The sequence below is a fragment of the Engystomops pustulosus genome, chromosome 7 (assembly GCF_040894005.1).
Source record: "Engystomops pustulosus chromosome 7, aEngPut4.maternal, whole genome shotgun sequence".
In the NCBI taxonomy this organism is placed as follows: Eukaryota; Metazoa; Chordata; class Amphibia; order Anura; family Leptodactylidae; genus Engystomops; species Engystomops pustulosus.
In genome coordinates, this window is record NC_092417.1 from 90,119,768 (window position 1) to 90,139,381 (window position 19,614).

A 19,614-nucleotide genomic window follows, 5' to 3' on the forward strand; every position below is an offset into this window, starting at 1 on the left:
CCTCAGTCTGCTCCCCCCTCGGACTTCCTGCCCTGACAACAACTTCCCCACTGTCTGACAACCGTGTCTCCTCATCGTCGGACACCTCTTTACACACTTCCACTACGTCAAGAAGGTCATCATCACCCACAGACTGTGACTGGTGGAAAACCTGGGCATCGGAAAATTGCTCAGCAGCAACCGGACAAGTGGTTTGTGACTGTGGGAAGGGTCCAGAAAACAGTTCCTCAGAGTATGCCGGTTCAAATGGCAAATTTTCCTGGGAGGGGGCAGACTGGGGGGGAGGAGGCTGAGGTGCAGGAGCTGGAGGAGTGGGGATTTCGGTGACATGGGTGGACTGCGTGGAAGACTGACTGGTGGTGGACAAATTGCTCGAAGCATTGTCAGCAATCCACGACATCACCTGTTCGCACTGTTCTGGCCTCAACAGTGCTCTACCACGAGTCCCAGTAACTTCAGACATGAACCTAGGGAGTGTAGCTCTGCGGCGTTCCCCTGCTCCCTCATCAGCAGGTGGTGTCTCACCCCGCCCAGGACCACGGCCTCTGACCCCTGCAGTAGTTGGACGCCCACGTCCCCGCCCTCGTCCTCTACCCCTAGCCCTCGGGTTAAACATTTTTAAAATGAGAGTTATAACTTTTTTTTTTTTTTTACTTCTTTTTGGTTTTTTTTGTGTTTTTTTGTGTTTTTTTTTTTTTTTGTGTTTTTTGTTTTTTTTTGAGTTTTTAAAACCAAACAATCCTATCCTATTGCTATGGCTATTTTCTAGCCAAGTATCAAAGGAAGCACACTACTATGCCAGATGAGATGACACTGAGTTAGTGCCTAATAGAAATCCAACCCCTACTGAATTTTGCCACTTCGGCCTTTGCTATGGATATGTGCGCCACTAAGCGCAGAACACAGCGGTCGCAAGTCTCACTACAAATTGCTCAGAATTGGCAAGTACATGCACTGCAGAAACTACAGCCACCAGCAGATCAACCAGAAATCAAATATATAGAACGCTACTGTAGGCTTCAAGAAGCTGTTTGTATTCTCCTATGGCTATTTTCTAGCCAAGTATCAAAGGAAGCACACTACTATGCCAGATGAGATGACACTGAGTTATTGCCTAATAGAAATCCAACCCCTACTGAATTTTGCCACTTCGGCCTTTGCTATGGATATGTGCGCCACTAAGCGCAGAACACAGCGGTCGCAAGTCTCACTACAAATTGCTCAGAATTGGCAAGTACATGCACTGCAGAAACTACAGCCACCAGCAGATCAACCAGAAATCAAATATATAGAACGCTACTGTAGGCTTCAAGAAGCTGTTTGTATTCTCCTATGGCTATTTTCTAGCCAAGTATCAAAGGAAGCACACTACTATGCCAGATGAGATGACACTGAGTTATTGCCTAATAGAAATCCAACCCCTACTGAATTTTGCCACTTCGGCCTTTGCTATGGATATGTGCGCCACTAAGCGCAGAACACAGCGGTCGCAAGTCTCACTACAAATTGCTCAGAATTGGCAAGTACATGCACTGCAGAAACTACAGCCACCAGCAGATCAACCAGAAATCAAATATATAGAACGCTACTGTAGGCTTCAAGAAGCTGTTTGTATTCTCCTATGGCTATTTTCTAGCCAAGTATCAAAGGAAGCACACTACTATGCCAGATGAGATGACACTGAGTTATTGCCTAATAGAAATCCAACCCCTACTGAATTTTGCCACTTCGGCCTTTGCTATGGATATGTGCGCCACTAAGCGCAGAACACAGCGGTCGCAAGTCTCACTACAAATTGCTCAGAATTGGCAAGTACATGCACTGCAGAAACTACAGCCACCAGCAGATCAACCAGAAATCAAATATATAGAACGCTACTGTAGGCTTCAAGAAGCTGTTTGTATTCTCCTATGGCTATTTTCTAGCCAAGTATCAAAGGAAGCACACTACTATGCCAGATGAGATGACACTGAGTTATTGCCTAATAGAAATCCAACCCCTACTGAATTTTGCCACTTCGGCCTTTGCTATGGATATGTGCGCCACTAAGCGCAGAACACAGCGGTCGCAAGTCTCACTACAAATTGCTCAGAATTGGCAAGTACATGCACTGCAGAAACTACAGCCACCAGCAGATCAACCAGAAATCAAATATATAGAACGCTACTGTAGGCTTCAAGAAGCTGTTTGTATTCTCCTATGGCTATTTTCTAGCCAAGTATCAAAGGAAGCACACTACTATGCCAGATGAGATGACACTGAGTTATTGCCTAATAGAAATCCAACCCCTACTGAATTTTCCCACTTCGGTCTTTGCTATGGATATGTGTGCCACTAAGAGCTAAACACAACGGTAGCAAGTCCCCCTGCTAATTCCTCACAAAATGGTAAAAGATGCAAATTAAAATAAAAAAAGTAGAACGTTATTGTAGCCCTAAGAAGGGCTGTTGGGTTCTTTGAGAATCACTCCTGCCTAACAGTAAGCTAATAGAACACCCTAACGCTTTCCCTGACCAGCAGCAGCTCTCTCCCTAGCGGCATCCAGAGACAGAATGATCCGAGCAGCGCGGCCAGCGGCTAGTCTATCCCAGGGTCACCTGATCTGGCCAGCCAACCACTGCTATCGACGTGTAAGGGTACCATGTCATGCTGGGTGGAGTGCAGAGTCTCCTGGCTTGTGATTGGCTCTGTTTCTGGCCGCCAAAAAGCAAAACGGCGGGAGCTGCCATTTTCTCGAGCGGGCGAAGTATTCGTCCGAGTAACGAGCAGTTTCGAGTACCCTAATGCTCGACCGAGCATCAAGCTCGGACGAGCATGTTCGCTCATCTCTAATTATTATTGTTCCATAGTCCAACTTGTGGGCCCCTGTTTTGTCTTAGGCGAAGCTTCCATCGCTCCCACCCTATTGATGATTAATAAGAATATGTCACTATGTTTCATATGCTTTTATAATTTTTTTTGTTATAGTGATTAATCATTGCAGCTGGCAGTTAATGCTTTCGAGAAAATTATATAGTGGATGTGAAGGAAGACTTAGCTACCTACAGTGTGGTTAAAAGGGCTATCTGTTTTGATTATTTTATGCAATAATAGGCACAACCACTACTATAAGTGTCAGTCACAGGGCGGTTTCAGACACTGGACCTCTGTCTGTAAAATTCTAAGGTGCTTAAAGGGGTATTCGCATGAAGACAAGGTTCTTCAATATACCCAGGATAACAAAATAACACATTCTCTTATTCACTGTTATTAGCAAAAATACATCATTTCACAGATATAATTTCAACCTGTCTCTATCTCTATTGTGTTGTTTACAATTTTGGCTGCCCCTGGATATGACCTAAAATTTCTGACTACGCTGAAATTCTTATTATTAATAGCTTTTCTTATCTGCACACTGCTGTTCTCTTTGCACCCTGCCCCTCCTCCCCGCATTACAAGACTAGGTCAGACACGGGCAATTCCTACCAGCAAACAGCAGTGTACAGAGATTTACTCTTCTAGCTTCAGGCAAATAAGGTCTTTATCCAGGAGGGAGGCTTATGGCAGAGCTGACTCTGTGGGGCAGATTTACTTACCCGGCCCATTCGCAATCCAGCGGCGTGTTCTCTGCGGTGGATTCGGATCTTCCGGTGATTCACTAAGGCAGTTCCTCTGACATCCACCAGGTGTCGCTGCTGCGCTGAAGAGCATCGGAACGCACTGGAGTTCACCGAGCCATCCTGGATGAAGGTAAGTGCATGTCCCGCAACCCTTTTTTTTTTTTTAATGCGGCGGTTTCTCCGAATCCGCCGGGTTATCGTTCGGCCACGCCCTCAGATTTCCATCGTGTGCATGCCGGCGCCGATGCGCCACAATCCGATCGAGTGAGCCAAAAACCTGGGGCAATACAGGGAAAATCGTCGCAAATCGGAAATATTCGGGTAACACGTAGGGAAAATGCGAATCGGGCCCTTAGTAAATGACCCCCTGTGTGTTATAGGTGAGTTAGCAGAGCTGGAGTGTGTCATTGTGTTTCATATCCATCTCTTGGATCTCATAATCTCTCATCTATCTTTTTCTGTGTCTGATACCCTGATAGGCACAAGCACATTGCCAGCACACAGCATCTCACAGCAATAGAGGGATCAAGAATTGTCTGCTTAGAGAGTCCCCATCCACACTCTGGCATTTTTTAATAACTATCATTGAGTTATAAGAGCAAAAACAGCAATAAAACTGAGTAAAATTGTAAGTAAGGGGATTAAAATATATCTCCATTGTGTAACCATCACCAGGGGATTCAAGTTTGAGAACTTTCTATCATGGGCAGACCCCTTTAAGGTTCAACAAAATTTGCAGTTTAACCACAAAATTCAGTTCATGCTCCTGTGCCACCTCTTGCTCATGAGGTGCTGTTGGAAAGTTTGCACTACTAAATTTTAATACATCTGGCATGAAATCAATATTTTTTTTTTCTGAAGATCAAGAAAACAATTTTCAGTCTTGTATCTTTTTTTGTTTAAATTGGTGAGGCTGTCTAAAACTCCTATTGCTTAGACCATGCAACAACAGAATAAGTGTTTAGGTTCTGACATAATCAGTATCCCTGTGGATAGGTAGGTTGGGAAAAGGTGTGCTGAAGTGGACTAGAGGCAAAAAGCCAGCAATAAGTTAACATTTTAAAACCCTAACATCAATATGCTTTGAGACCTCAAAATTGCATGATGCGTGATAGCTTTTATATTCCAATATTTTTCGACAAATCCATAGCTGTGATATAAAACAGCTTTGTCTTTGACTTTCATTACTTATGCCTAGCTGTTTCTTTGCTGCCCTGCTCAGTTTAGACCGTTCCTGTGGTAGCCATCTCCCCTGGCTGTGCTGATTAACCCTGTGAGACCATAGATTGTTTACACAAACGATACACTTTCATAGAGGGGAGGGGCGGCTGCTACCTACTCACTCTGGATGGAGGGTGAGTTATTTGATAACCTCTGTGTGTATACACCTCTGCAAATATAACAATAAATAGCATTATGTCATTAAATATCACAATACATATTAGCTAGTGTAGCCATTCATACACATTGAATGTCCATCTAATGCAAACACCACTTGATATTCATATGATGTCCCCCTGCAAATTTAACATTAGAAGCTACACACAACTGATGAGAAATATGAAAAAATAGCACAGAAACGCTAAGCACCATCCAATCAATGCAGGGCACTCATAACCCAAACCGGACAGTAGTAAAGTCCAAGACACAGAACTGTCGTATAACAACAACACAAATGGTGGTGCTCTGCCGATGGTAAACATGCTGCACTCACCAGACTGTACATTAATCCTTTATTTCGAATCCATGGTACAGGGGAGGTGCGGGGCCTGGCGACAAGCCATTTTGTGCTTCCTAGTGCATTTTCAAGCCGTTGACGTAAACCGTTTGCGTTGCGCACAATATATGTGCAGAAGCCGGCGGATGTTGTCAAGGAAACAGTGTATACATTCTGACGTGCCGGACAGCATGCATAGTAAGTATAAAATCATGAATAATAATAAGATATCTTTAAAAACAATTCAGCAGATTAAACATCTAGGGGCACATACAGATGCGGATACTTAACTAGTCTTACACTTTAGCAAAAGAATATCTAGAGTCTACCATACCATTATTATGTATTCTATCTTTATTAGAAAAGAACATTATATAATAAGGACTACCGATCCTCTTCACAAACGGAACAGTTATAGGAATACACTATAATCATTTTTATCATTCAATCCCAATAAACCTGTCGTATCAAATTTGATAATGTATTTGCTTTCCTGTCTCAATAGAGTACGGTCCCTATCTCCTCTGAGGGGGTCCACTTTAACTTGTGCAATGCCTGCAAACCTCAAAACCTCAGGATTTTCATCATGACAATTTTTGACATGTATGATAAGTCGGGGACACCAATTCCCCGAACTAATAGATTTGTAATGTTTCCTAAATTTTATATACAATCTACGTATAGTTTTACCAATGTAAAAATATTTACATGGACAGAAAACAACATATACGACAAAGGTAGATTTGCATGAGATAAAGTAATCAACCTTTTGTGTGATGCCCCCCAATTGGATCAGCTTTAATTGTCTGTTGTAGACACAAAACTTACAAGATCCACCCAACTTGCATAACACACAGCTGTTACATGAGTCCAGAATTCTATATTTTTGGTAAGTTTTCTTCTTTGACTGTTTCCTCCTTTTTTAAAAATCAGTTTTTTGTTGCATCCCCACTCAAAAATAGTAGCTTGTTCAAAATCCTTCATGTCACGTACAAATGTGGGGCAATGTGGTTTTTATGACCAGGGAGTATTATAGAATATTACTAGTATAGTAATTAATAGTATTATAGAATATATATAGAACATTCCCCACTGTGGGACTAATAAAGGATTATCTTATCTTATCTTATCTTAGAACAGAAGCCCTAAGACAACTGGAGGATCCTGAGACCTATATCCATCTTGATAGTAACCCTACTTTAAGATACCAAGCCCAATTACGGACCTTTCTTAGGAGGAGTGTAGAAGTATGTATCCTTTCTGAACACGCAGCTGTTAAATTGTTATCTGAACATCCGAGATACCCAGTGTGTATTTCCTCCCTAAAGTGCATAAGTCAATGTCGGCCCCTCCTGGCTGTCCTATTGTGACAGGCATTGGTTCTCCCACAGAGCACCTGTCACAGTATCTTGACTGGCTTCTCCGTCCTCTGTTGTTGGATGTACCTTCATACTTAAAAGATACCAATTCCTTTTTGAAAGTTATTAGGGACTGTGGCAGGGTGGCTGCCACTAGAGAAGCTTTTAGGCATAAAATGTGCATTTTGCCTCATGAAAAGCTGAGTAGAAGACAGACCTGGAAAAGTTGGGTCTGTCTAATTAAGTTGATTAGTTTTCAGCTGGAGGGGCTGCACTAATACATGGGGCAGACTTCACACTGGGCTCCACCCTGGGGAAGAGACAGGCTACGGCAAAGGCCTGTGGAGCGGTGGCAGTGAACTATTACTGTGTTTTTGGGGTGGCTGGCAGTAGGCCAGTCCCCGGTGAGGTAGGGAACCTCGATGTTTAGTTAGTGCCGGAGAGGCTTAGGTATTATTTTTATGTTTTGAGTTTGTGTACTGCCAAATAAAGCTGGCTGAGGCCAGTTTTAACCTTACTCACATTGTGTGAATTCCCTGTGTGTGCTGGTCGTCTGCTTAGGAGACGACGATCCCCGGAGCTAATCCCTTACATATGGTGGCGGTATGCTGTGGCATGGAAATCAGCACACACAGCGAGATTTAAAGGGCCAGTAACCCTCATGTGAGAGACTGTTGTTCCTGCTGCTGGAGGCGCTGTGGTCATGGGAAGATTTGTCTTGGTGTGAGAGATATACAGAGACTGCTTGTTTGCTGTGGGAGTAATCACCATGGGTCCGATGGATGAGTTCCAGAGACGCTGGCGGCAGATGATGTGGGAGGACCTTTGAATGCCAGAAGCCATTCGGGTTATGGAGACCCCAACTGCCAAGGCGAGCGGATCCCAGCCGATGGTTCGAGATGTCTGTGATCGGTCTGCAGTTCCTGAGGAGAGGTTGCTATGTGCCGTTGCCGGGGGCAACCGACGGGAGCAGCCTTGCAGATGTCTACGGATGAACCGGTGTGTGGCGGAATGTCCTGCGGCCAAGTGGCCACGTGTTGCAGCGTGTATGCAGCAGCGCAAAGATGTGGTTGCTAGGGGCAACCAACGGCGACAGCATGCGGCTGTGCCATGTGAGGTCAGTGCACCTCATTGTCCTCTGGTCAGGAGACCCGAGAAGTTGCCAGTCAAGACCTGTGAGATGATAGTGGGTGGAATCCCGCTGATGGTGGAACTGGACTGTTCTCAGGATGTCTCCAGAGTTAATCCGGACATCTTATTGTTCCTGAAGTACCAGCCAGGGAAGGGTAAGACTGTCTCGATTGACTTTGAAAGTGATATTGCGATTGTGACACATAAGCTGGAGATTTGTGCAGATCTGGAGGTGGAGTTCATCCTGGGGAAAAACTTCCCTTTTTTCTGGGACTTGTGGGAAAGTATTCCAAGTAGTGGGAATAGCTGCTTTTCCTGGGAGACCCCTCTGACATCGGGTACAGTCCCAATCTCCCCAAAGGACGATCTGGAGAAGTCTCAGCGACCTGAGGTGATGGTGGGTGGAGTCTCAACAGGTTGCAGTCTGAACTGTGACCAAGGGGTCTTGATCCCACAGAAGGAGACTCTGCCACTGAGACTGATAAAGTCTGATGGACTATGTGATGATGATAATATTTGTGATGCCTTAATTTCTGAAGTTAAACCAGAAAAGTGTAATGTTGTGCATAATCTGCCTCTAACCTGTGATTATAGTGTTAACTGTGATTATATGACACTACCTGTAACATGTGACAATTCTGCAATGCCGATAACATCTGATAGCGTTACAATGTCTGTTCAGAATTATGCAGAGTGTGAACTAGGTGCAGCCCTAGATACTGAGAGAGTTAGCTCAGAGGTGCCCCTAGAGGTTGTGAGTTGTAATGACACAGGTAGCGAGCCTGAGATGTGTAATGTAGCTAATGGCAGTTCAGATAGGGATACCGCCATAGCAAGGGCAGGTGAAGATAATGAGATCCTGATTGTTAGTGGTTTCCCTTCAGCCCAGAGTTACACAAACAGTGAGTGTGAACAGAGCCCTAGAGAAGCAGCTACTCGCTCAGAACCTGCAGGAGGTGAGGATAGCCTGTGTCAGTCACCTGTGGAGGAGTCTCACATCAGTGTTCAGGAAATGTCAGGGGGAGACCAGACATCTGATACACCTGAGGCTTATGAGGAGATTGATGTACTGAGTTCGTGTGTGAACAAGGCCAGAAGAAGCATCAATAAACTGAAGCGTCATGTGAATACTGGTTTGCGGAATAACTGGTATAAATGCTACAATTGTCACGTGTCTTATAGAAGAAAAGATGACCTAAAGAGACATATATTACAGAAACATGAGTTGAAGATTGATATCTCGTACTGTCCTTTCTGTGATAGTGTTTGCAAAGAAAAGTGAATGGGAGGTTCACATGTGTACGTGTTCGGGGAACAAAAGAAAGTGCCAAAATGGTGATGCCGACCTCCAGGTGTGTTCTGTCGTGATGTGGCACCAGAAGTGTCCTAGGAAGGAGACCAGGCGTAAACCAGACCCCTGTACACCTGCTGATGAACCGCAGAATACGCATGATGGCGTGCTGACTGAAATTGTGTGTGAACAGGGTGGAAGCGCCACTCTTAATCATACACCTACGGATGAGGGGACCCCAGATCCCCAGAAGGTGGTGGAACATGTGATGCACCAGCCCTTTGGTAGTTCTGCCTGCAGTGTGGTGAGTGCAGTCTACAACTCTGTGAGGGAAGGTCGCCCATGCATCCGCAGTGATCGTGATGTTGCTGAGAAGGAGGAGAAGCCCTTGACTGACGTTACAGTGACTGGATCAAGGCCTCTCATAGGCATTCTGGAGCCACCGGTTGCCACAAGTAATGACTTTGCTTGCAAAGGTTTGGGGAAACAGGAGTCCAACCTGGCTTTTCTTCAGCAGCCAACTGGAAAAGCCGTATTGAAGACAAATACAGTGACTGGTGCCCGAGACACTATTACAGGTGCGATGTCCGGTATATTGGGCTGGGAAGCTGGTGCAGGACAAGGCGGTGTGGGTGTGACTAAGTCTGTAGTCTCAACCGTGATGGCCACCCAAGTGGGATCGCTTATAACCAGTAGCCTGAATACAGTCTTGGGAAAATCCGAAGAATGGGTTGATGGTTACCTCCCGAAGACAGGTGAAGAGCTGTCTCAGCCTGCTGAACCTGTGGAGAAGGTTGAAGTGGCGCCAAGTCTACAACAAAGGGACCAGCCGAGTTGCTGTGTACGTGTGGAAGCTCTGTCGTCTCGTCTCTGTCATAGTGCATGCCAGCATTCTCTGGGCAAGTGGAGGAATACCCAGATGGGCCCTACAGAGACTCCAGCACAGCTGCACCCAACGGTGGATCTGCCTGATCATCTGAAGAGCGAAAGTGAAGATGGTCTGGATGGTGAGAAGTGCCTTGAAGATATACCGGGTGATGACTGCAGTGGATGTGAGGAGACGGTGTCTGATATAATGTCAACAGAGCCCTCGAAATTCCTACACAGGAAAGACTCGGTGAAGACTGAGGTGTTGGCCAGCAAGGCGTATGAAGGACTGACCGAGGAAGAGGTCAGCCAGGAACCTAGTGCAAGCCATGAAGAGCTTAAGGCTGCCATTGTGGAAAGTCCATGCCAGGACTTGGGTCCGAAGTCTGAAGTGTTAGCTGGAGGTGATGAGGATGATGCTGATGTTGAGATGAGTTTCACCTACACCGAGAGCGGAGGTTGTGACCTCAGAGGTAGCAAGCGCACAGCTTTGCAGACATGTGACCAGAAGCTCACCAATGTGAATCGTGCCCTGGTTCTGAACGGTAATGCCCCCTTCAATGACAAAGAAGGTGCCGAAGCTGAAGACTGGAAAACGGGCAAACCCGTGCGTGTCGTGTGCAATGCTAAGGGGAATAAGCACAGTGCATATGCCTCGGTGGATGGTAACCGGTGTGACGGCATCCACAAGGTGATGAAGAGATGGGGCCTAACCATGCCAAGCCCTGAGGGGTATGTGGAGTCTCCAGAAAAAGGCAAGAGAAAGACAAGAAGAAAATCTATCATTGTTAATAGAGACATGATTGAAGATGATCAGTTGTGTGAAGGAAGAGATGCTGGGACTAATTTTGAGCTGTCTGTGTCTCCTGCAGTTAAGGAAAAAAGCTGTCATTTTCCAGGTATAGAAGATGTAGTAGATAGTAGGGTCTCTGCAGTGCTTTTAGGAACCGTAGGGATTAGACCCCAATATAGGAGCTTTGACCCCGGAGGGAGAATTAAGCTTATTGATCAGGCCTACGGCCTTGATCACAGGGGGAGGATATGTGGCAGGGTGGCTGCCACTAGAGAAGCTTTTAGGCATAAAATGTGCATTTTGCCTCATGAAAAGCTGAGTAGAAGACAGACCTGGAAAAGTTGGGTCTGTCTAATTAAGTTGATTAGTTTTCAGCTGGAGGGGCTGCACTAATACATGGGGCAGACTTCACACTGGGCTCCACCCTGGGGAAGAGACAGGCTACGGCAAAGGCCTGTGGAGCGGTGGCAGTGAACTATTACTGTGTTTTTGGGGTGGCTGGCAGTAGGCCAGCCCCCGGTGAGGTAGGGAACCTCGATGTTTAGTTAGTGCCGGAGAGGCTTAGGTATTATTTTTATGTTTTGAGTTTGTGTACTGCCAAATAAAGCTGGCTGAGGCCAGTTTTAACCTTACTCACATTGTGTGAATTCCCTGTGTGTGCTAGTCGTCTGCTTAGGAGACGACGATCCCCGGAGCTAATCCCTTACAGGACATACATTGGAGTGATAACTATATGTTGGCATCCAACGATGTGGAGAGTCAATACACCTCCATCCCACAGGAGTTGGGAGTACAATGCATGCACAACATTTTAATTAATGCTCAAAAAGCTCCCATTATGTGGAGTTTGTATGTGAGGGTGTCAGCACTTGTCCAGCAACAGTGCAACCACAACCAGACTTGGCACTAGCTGTCAGACTAGGTAAGTGGTGGCAAGCTCATCCCTGTGGGCTAAGGCCCTGCCAAAGCAGATAAACCGCCCTGATAAGGGCGAACCCACTGTCAGGAACCTAACTGATGGTCCCTGAGCGACCCTACAAAATGACAAGGAAAACTTACTTAGTCTGGCAGCTGCTGGATGGTGGAGCGGACAGGTAACTGGAATACAGTGGTGGTCACACTGGTGCACACTGGTGCACAAAATACAAACACAGGACTAAGACAGGGACAAAAAAACAGATATATACAGGTCAGATCAAGATCAAGCAGATTATATAGAGGTCAGGTACAGATACAGGCAGACAAACAGAGACAGGTAAAACAAACTAGATACACAGGTAAGAAAAGACTTAAACGGGTTATATACAGGTCAGGTTCAGATACAGATACAGACAGACAAGCGTAGACAGGTCAAGATCAAGATGGCTGCAAAGGTACAGAATCGGGTACAAAACACAGAATACCAAACCAGATAGCAAGAGCACTAGATACACAGGTAAGACTAGAAGAATAACCAGCAAGGTCTGATGGGAATAGGCAGGTACATAAGGCCGTTCCCGGACACGGCTCCAGCACACTGGGGAAACTGTCTATCAGACTAGTAACCCTTGCTGGGCAGGATTGAAATGCAAGGAGCAGGGTGTGGCTCCGTTAAAGCAAACACAAGCATTTAGCCACAGTTCACACACAAATTAATGCCATCTATTCTCCCAACTGTGGATAGAGCAACGTTTAGGCACGGACGTTACAGAGGGGTTGCGGTTTGTGCTATCCCACAACTCCTTCATGTTCGATGACAAATGGTATGTCCAGAGAACCAGCACTGTAATGGGTACTCCCATTGCATGTACTTCTGCCAACTTATTTCTGGCTTCGAGAACCGTTACATCTTTTCTCTGGACAACCCCTTCATCTCAAACATGAAGGCATTTTTTCGATATGTGGATGACATTTTTTTGTGTGGGAGGGCACCCGCACCCAACTTTTTTATTTTGTGATGAATCAAATGAATATGCGCTTTACTGCCTTATTTGGAGAAAAGGAGCTTGATTTCCTTGATGTTAGGGTTACTGAAATGAGAGGGGAGATGTGTACATCTGCTTTCAGAAAAAGTATGCAACCAACTCCCTTCTACACTTTGATTGTTTACAATTGTATACATATGTATTTTTGTAACCGTTTTCCTTTTTTGTATCAGAGAATTGTCTTTTTCATGTCTGCACTGAATATCCATATATTAAATCTTTAGTAGGTCTCTACGTGAAGCCTTAAAAGAACTTAAGTTCCTAAAGAGATAACAATAGTGTTATTATTGTTTAAAGAGAACCAATCAGGCAAATTTACGCCCTAAACTAAATATATTTTTATAAACTTCCATTAGAAAGCATTGCCTCTATCCCTTCATTGCCCCTCTACATGCCTGTACACTTAAGCAATGAGGTGCTAAAGCTGTATGCAAGTGACCTGTGAGATGTCCAATCAGTCATTATCAAATTCAAGCTGTCCAGATTATTCATAAGTGGGAGGCACAGCCACACCCCCAGTGCTTGACTGACAGCCTGTATAATGATGTGAGGTATAATGGTGTAATGGCTCCTCCATGTGCTTCCTGGTGCTGGCGGACACACCCCCTGCAGCCTGTGTGTGTGTATAGCAGAGATACAACAGCTCTAGGCAGCCATGTATATAGCAGAACATGTCAGATTCATGTGTAGCTGATGTCTGTGTCTCACACATTTGTATTAGGAGGGAGAGCATGTCAGCAGGTAAAACACAGACACTGGAAATGCTTAACTATTGCACACAGACATGAGCAGGGGGAGGAGAGGAGAAGGGGAACAGGGGTGACATCACTGCTTCTGACCATGTGACCAGCCTCATTTACATCATAATGAAAAGATGATTTTATAATGATTAATGTATGAATCGCCTAGATAAAGACTGGGATGGGATCCTTGTGAGCTGCTCTAACAGGTAGAGGTGACAGAAATAGTGACAAAGACCTGTTGACAGGTGTCCTTCAATAACCTTATAGCTAGTTGGGTTGTCTTTTTGCCTTCTTCTTATACATTAATAAGTAAAGTACAGGCGGTGGCAGCAAATCTTTGACTGGGAGCTAGGAGAGTAACATTTAGCATAAAGACATCTTGTTAGGTGGGCATGGTTTTATTTACTCTAGTGTAATTACAACCCATGACATGAAATGAGAATGGAGGTACGCCACATGTATTATCATAACAACATCATTGGCACATGAAGCTATTTGGAAGTTTGCCCAAATAGACATCAAAAGCATCCTCTCTACTCCAGATTGGGTACAAGCAAGAACAGACAGGCAACCTCCATTATGGGAGAACCCCTATTAATAGATCTAGGCATTAACAAAATATAGAATCATCCTTGTCTAGGATGGGGAATGTGTTGAATCACTTGGTATTGTAATTATGATTGTGCACATGGAAGTGATTGGGCAGTGGTAGTTACAGATTCTTCGTACAGATTGTGGATTTATGTTGGCCTATCCACGTGCCAACTGCATGGGTTGTTTGACATAGATAAGGCCACAAGGGCCTTATTAAATTTAATTTAATTATGTAGACCACAAAAATGGTACTGCACGTAAAATGGTCCTTAAAAGAAATCTACCATAAGGAGTCTACCTATTAAATTAAATCTGATGGAAGGTTTGTTTCTACAAACATCCAAAGCCCAAAACAGGGAGGTAGATTAGCCTCTCCGGGCTGTGGGAGTAAAGGCTACACCATGCCTCAGTAGCCTCTGCTGTCCCTCCTACCTGAACATCCTAAAATAAGGAACCGAGGTGGTGGGACCCATTTTGGAGTCCCTCAGTTTCTATACTGACAGTTAATTGATTTGGAATAAGGAATAAAATTATACAATTTCTTTGGCTTGAAGAAATACATTTACAGCTTTACTATACAGAACCAACCAAGAAGACGGAACTAAGAAATGAATGGCCACTTCTTAGTAGCATTGCCTTAAAACATCTTTTTTAAACAACAGCTGGTATTATTACTGGCATTATTCACGGCAGAATATATTTCAAAAATTTAGTATTAATTGTAATGTAAAATATAATTTTCAACATTGTCTGACACATTGGAGGCTGATAGCCTACAATTATCTTAAGTATTCTAAAAACCCTATCAGCACAAATCTGGGTGTGATTAATCACAGAGGGCGTATACTCTGTTATCATGAGAATATACTTCATCAACATCTTCCAAAGAGCAACGTTCCCAATGTGAATACTAAGCCTTTAGTGGAGGAGTGACAAAGATTCTTGCAGGTAATTGTTGCAAGTACCAGTTTAGATCATTGAATGCATTTCACATTTCCTCATAACTATGAAATTTCTGTAAACTCCTGCTCCAATGTTCACATGGTTAAAGCCCGACAGCAGCATTCTGATTGACTTTGTCAAGGTACAGTTTAAAGCTACAGCTGTTTACCTTGTGGAGTTCTGTCATAATGTACAAAAGAATAAATGCAGTTAAATTAAAATGTAGCCACAGGGACGCCAGGGAGTGCTGGAAGGTGAGTACTGAGTTTATCTTTTTTTTTTTATGTGTTGGGGTCAGTGTGCTGTATACTGGGGAGGTGATCAGTGTACTTTACACTGGGGGGGATCATTGTGCTGTATACATGGGAGGGTCAGTTTGGTGTATACATAGGGGATCAGTGTGCTGTATACATGTTGGGTCAGTGTGCTGTAAACTGGGGGGTGTCAGTGTGTTCAGGGCCGGTTCTAGGCAAAGTGGGGCCCTGGGCAAAAATAAAAGTGGGGCACCAAAATAAAACTATTTTATGACCAGTCACAGTCAGCAAGAGGCTCCTTTAGTATGCTAAAACAAACTGTAATATGGGAGAATTTTATAGGAGATAGATAGCTGATAAATTATCAGATTATAGGAGATGGATAACTAGACAGTTGATAGATATATAGACATGAGATAGATGATAAGCATCTTCACCCGGTAATTCAACCAAGGGGTATCAACCCTTTCACCGCCCGGCATTTCTGGATATTTTGTAGCGTTATTGACCGGAGCAATTTTTACAATTTTGACGTTTAAAAATAAAATCGAAATTACAATAAAAAGAATTAAAGTAAACTGCAGCAAACCACATATTTTCTGAAATCAGACACTTGCACCATTTTCAAAATTGCATTAAAGAGTTTATAGATATAGGCGCCTTCATGCAATTTTGATTCAAACTGAAATATTTTATAAAAAATACTTAAAACGTGACTTTGATGGCAAAAAATGTGCTCCAAACAGAAAATATTTTCCTTCACATCTCCTAAATGTAATAGATGGACATGTGTAGAGTTCACAAATGTCCCATATTGATATGTTCACATAAATAAATCCACATAATATCACTAAAACTGTAATAACTAGATATCTGATTTTCAGTTTAAAACAGTCACATCCTGCAAAATATATCAATAAAACAGAAAAAAAAGTTTAGGCGCCATAAAACCTATAGAATTTTGAAAGCAGACAACCAGGCAATGCATTTGGCAATTAACATTCAAAATGTCCTCTAAAATATGTACAAATCCAGATACTTATATAAAGAAAATATACTTTTCTTAAACCAGTAAGATGTGAGGAGATCATACATACCCCACAACAAAATCCACAGGGGACACCAAACTATTTTTGCAGAAAATTGCACAGATCTATCATTGTATGATCCTTACACAATGGTCACCCAAATAAATAACTATATATCCGTAAAACAAACTAATGAGATAATAAAAGTCACTTTTAGATGTCACCATTGTATTAGCCGCACAATAACAGAACCCTCCGCGCTTCATAAGAATTTGAGAGAGAACGTCATAACATAGGTGTAAATAATGGAGGATGGTTTGAAATAAAATTTTTATTCCGGAACATGTGTGTGTTTTAGCTTTATGGACATGTTCTGGGTCACGGTGTTAATATATAATAGCAACATTAGGGGAAGAGGATTGAATGTTCATCGTATCAGTCAATTTTCGCAAAAAAAATTCACTAAATAAAAGACAATAAGAGAGAAAGTGTGTTCTTAGATAGTTCTGCATAGAGAAGGGTTAAGAACATGAATATTAGTTGATATTATCTCTTCTCAAAAATGTAGTAACATATAAAGTGAATATTTCCATTATCTGTGAGGTGCAGCAGCTTTTGTGTGCAGCAAATTCTCCCTGTAGCCTGATGGCTAAGAACCTGGAGGGGGCTATACTTCAGAGGGCTAGATCTTTGGCTCTGTGACACATAGAACCTCACTTCTTTTTTTTCCTATGAAAGAAGAGAGTCTCCTCTTTTATATGACTCTGAATGTGTGTTTCTAAGTGTCACTAAAACGGAGATATTAACTGTTAAACTATCGTTGGAAGTGATTTTTATATATAAAAATGGCACCTGATATTCTCACTTTAAACCTGAATATCTCTGGATCCATGGCACCTAGAAACAAAATTCAAGATTCCTTTGAAAGAAGAGATTCTCCCCTTTCAGGGGCCCCTGGCAATTGCCCACTTTGCCTACCCATAGCGCCGGCCCTGATTGTGTTGTATACTGGGGGGTATTGTAGCCGGGGACTAAAGTACAGTAAATTACCAATTTCCAGAAGTCCGTTTGTAACTAGGGGTTGTCTGTATGTCGGGTGTTCTTAAGTAGGGGACCGCCTGTATATATGTACATAGGGACCGGGAATTGGTCCTGGTGCTGTGTTTCCGTATAAAACTCTGTTCTGTACTTTTGCTTTGAATTCTATACTGGTGCTGTATTTGTGTACTAATCTTTGTTTTGGCAAAGTATATATGTAAATCACTATTATAATAATTCATGAGAGTCACAATATTATAATTTGAATGACACAGTCCAGTTTACTTAAGTACATTTTACTTACTTAAAGACACTGAATATGTTAAAATTAATTTGAGGGAGCAGTGTCTAAGCTAATTAGGTGGGATAGTGCTGCTTACACTATAATGGATACATAAATGCATGTTCCAAATTTTTAATTTGGGGGTGGGATCTTAAAATCGGTTTCGTTGTATATAATGGCCTTGGAGGAAGTGGGGTGGTTGATTTTCTTGAGGTTCGCCCTGTACAACAAAGTACGTACAAACTGCCCTGTCTGTGACATCACTGCTATCAAAACCATGACCTGTTCACAGTCCAGTCATATCCAAAATCAGCTTTACAGCATGAAATAAAAATTATTTTATCATAAAAGGCTCTTCTCAATTCAATGGTCCACATTTATTAAAGCATTTGCTCCAGATTTCTGTCTGACTTTGCACTGAAAAGAACAAACAGCTTGAACATGTATTTATAAATTGTCTGCACCAGTTTTGTGTCGTGGCTGCACTGTGTCCGATAAGGCAGAGAAAATATACACCTAAAGGGGGTGTATTACTGCTTAGTTGGAGTTTGTGGCACATTTATTACTGTTGTGCACCACAATTCTGCAGCATGAACAAAGTGCACCAAACAAAAATTCCAGATTTATTGATTATCTGGTGCACACTGGATACTCCACAGACAATTTACTAGTTTTGATAAGCGTGGCCCAATGGAAGAACTGCTGAATTACAATTCCTGACCCTAAAAGTATCTCTTGTAAGTAAGCAAATGTTTCACACAAAGAAAAGTGTATTAAATGTAGCAAAACTTTAAGACTTGATCCCCTGAAACGAGAATTCTTTGAAGCATTAAACATAAAGACCTCAAAGCTCAATGGTAGGAATGGGAGTTTCCCATACAAAGGGCTGGCCTTGTTAGAATTTAGTTATAACTGAATTATGTGACATTCAAGGTGCAAGTGAAATCTATTGAAATGAAATTGAAAAAAGAATTAATCATGATGGTTGACTGGGAGAACATAGCCATTTTACCTTTCAATCTGTGCTTGCTAGTTTTCTCGGGAGTAGAATAGATTAGTTGAAGAATAGAGATTTTATTCCATTTCAAACCTTTCCATTTGCAGTCAATGGGGATTTTTTTTACATCAATATACATATAACTTCCCATTCAAGGGCAGGTCAGCCCCCAACATTTAAAAAAATGTCTTTGTGATAATGTCAATGGGGATAGCTACATTCAATCGGAATAAGCTGTGATAGAAGATAAAGGAAGCACAATCTGTTTCTGGTTCAGCCTTGCCTGCTTGCGTCTTATTAGCTTTTTCTACCAAGTAATTCATTTTTGTCTCTTTTTTTCTTTCCTCCATCTTGGCTTTATTATAGAATAAATATGTAAAGCAAACCCTTGGCTTTGCTCATCACTTCAATAGACACAGAAGCATTGAACCAGTGCCAGCTCCGAGCACAGATGGGAACTGCTCGTGTTGGCCACAGATGACAAGTAGCCTCTAATGTATCAGCACCCATAATAATTTATAATCATGACACTGTTTGCTGCTGTTTCCCTCTGATCTCTTACATGGTTTTCTATTGTAAACCCACATTAAACAGATGTTCTTCTCATCATCATTAAGTATCATTCATTGGTTTGTATAGAGATTGCTTGCGTCACACTTTGGAAAGCCACCATTTATTCCAACCCTAGAGATAAAAAGATGAAACCACTTTACAGATCACCAGGGCTTAGCACTTATCATCAGGAGGGAATGCAGAATTTAGAATGTTAATGGACTGGTTGATAAATTAGCTGTGATGTTATTAATTGTTCATTTTTATGTTTCAATCTTGCTTTATTGAAAGGTAGACATTTTATGGTACAATATATCTTTTACATATTGAAATGTAACAGTTGTAAACTTATTCAACAATTTTGTTAGTCAACTTAACCAGGGTAGGAGCGAAAAGGGTAGGTGACTAGGGGGGGAGAAGGGGGAGTGGGAGTCTGGTCACGATCTAAGTTGATTTGATA

General features: G+C 42.7%; 1 long non-coding RNA gene across 1 annotated transcript in view; it reads left to right on the top strand.

Moving 5' to 3' along the window:
* LOC140068886 (uncharacterized) overlaps positions 1–19,120 on the top strand; it is a 90,887-nt gene extending 71,767 nt beyond the window's left edge. Inside the window, exon 5 of the long non-coding RNA XR_011848613.1 lies at positions 18,969–19,120. This is a non-coding gene — a long non-coding RNA (uncharacterized lncRNA). The remainder of the gene's footprint in view (positions 1–18,968) is intronic.
* Positions 19,121–19,614: the final 494 nt, after the last annotated feature.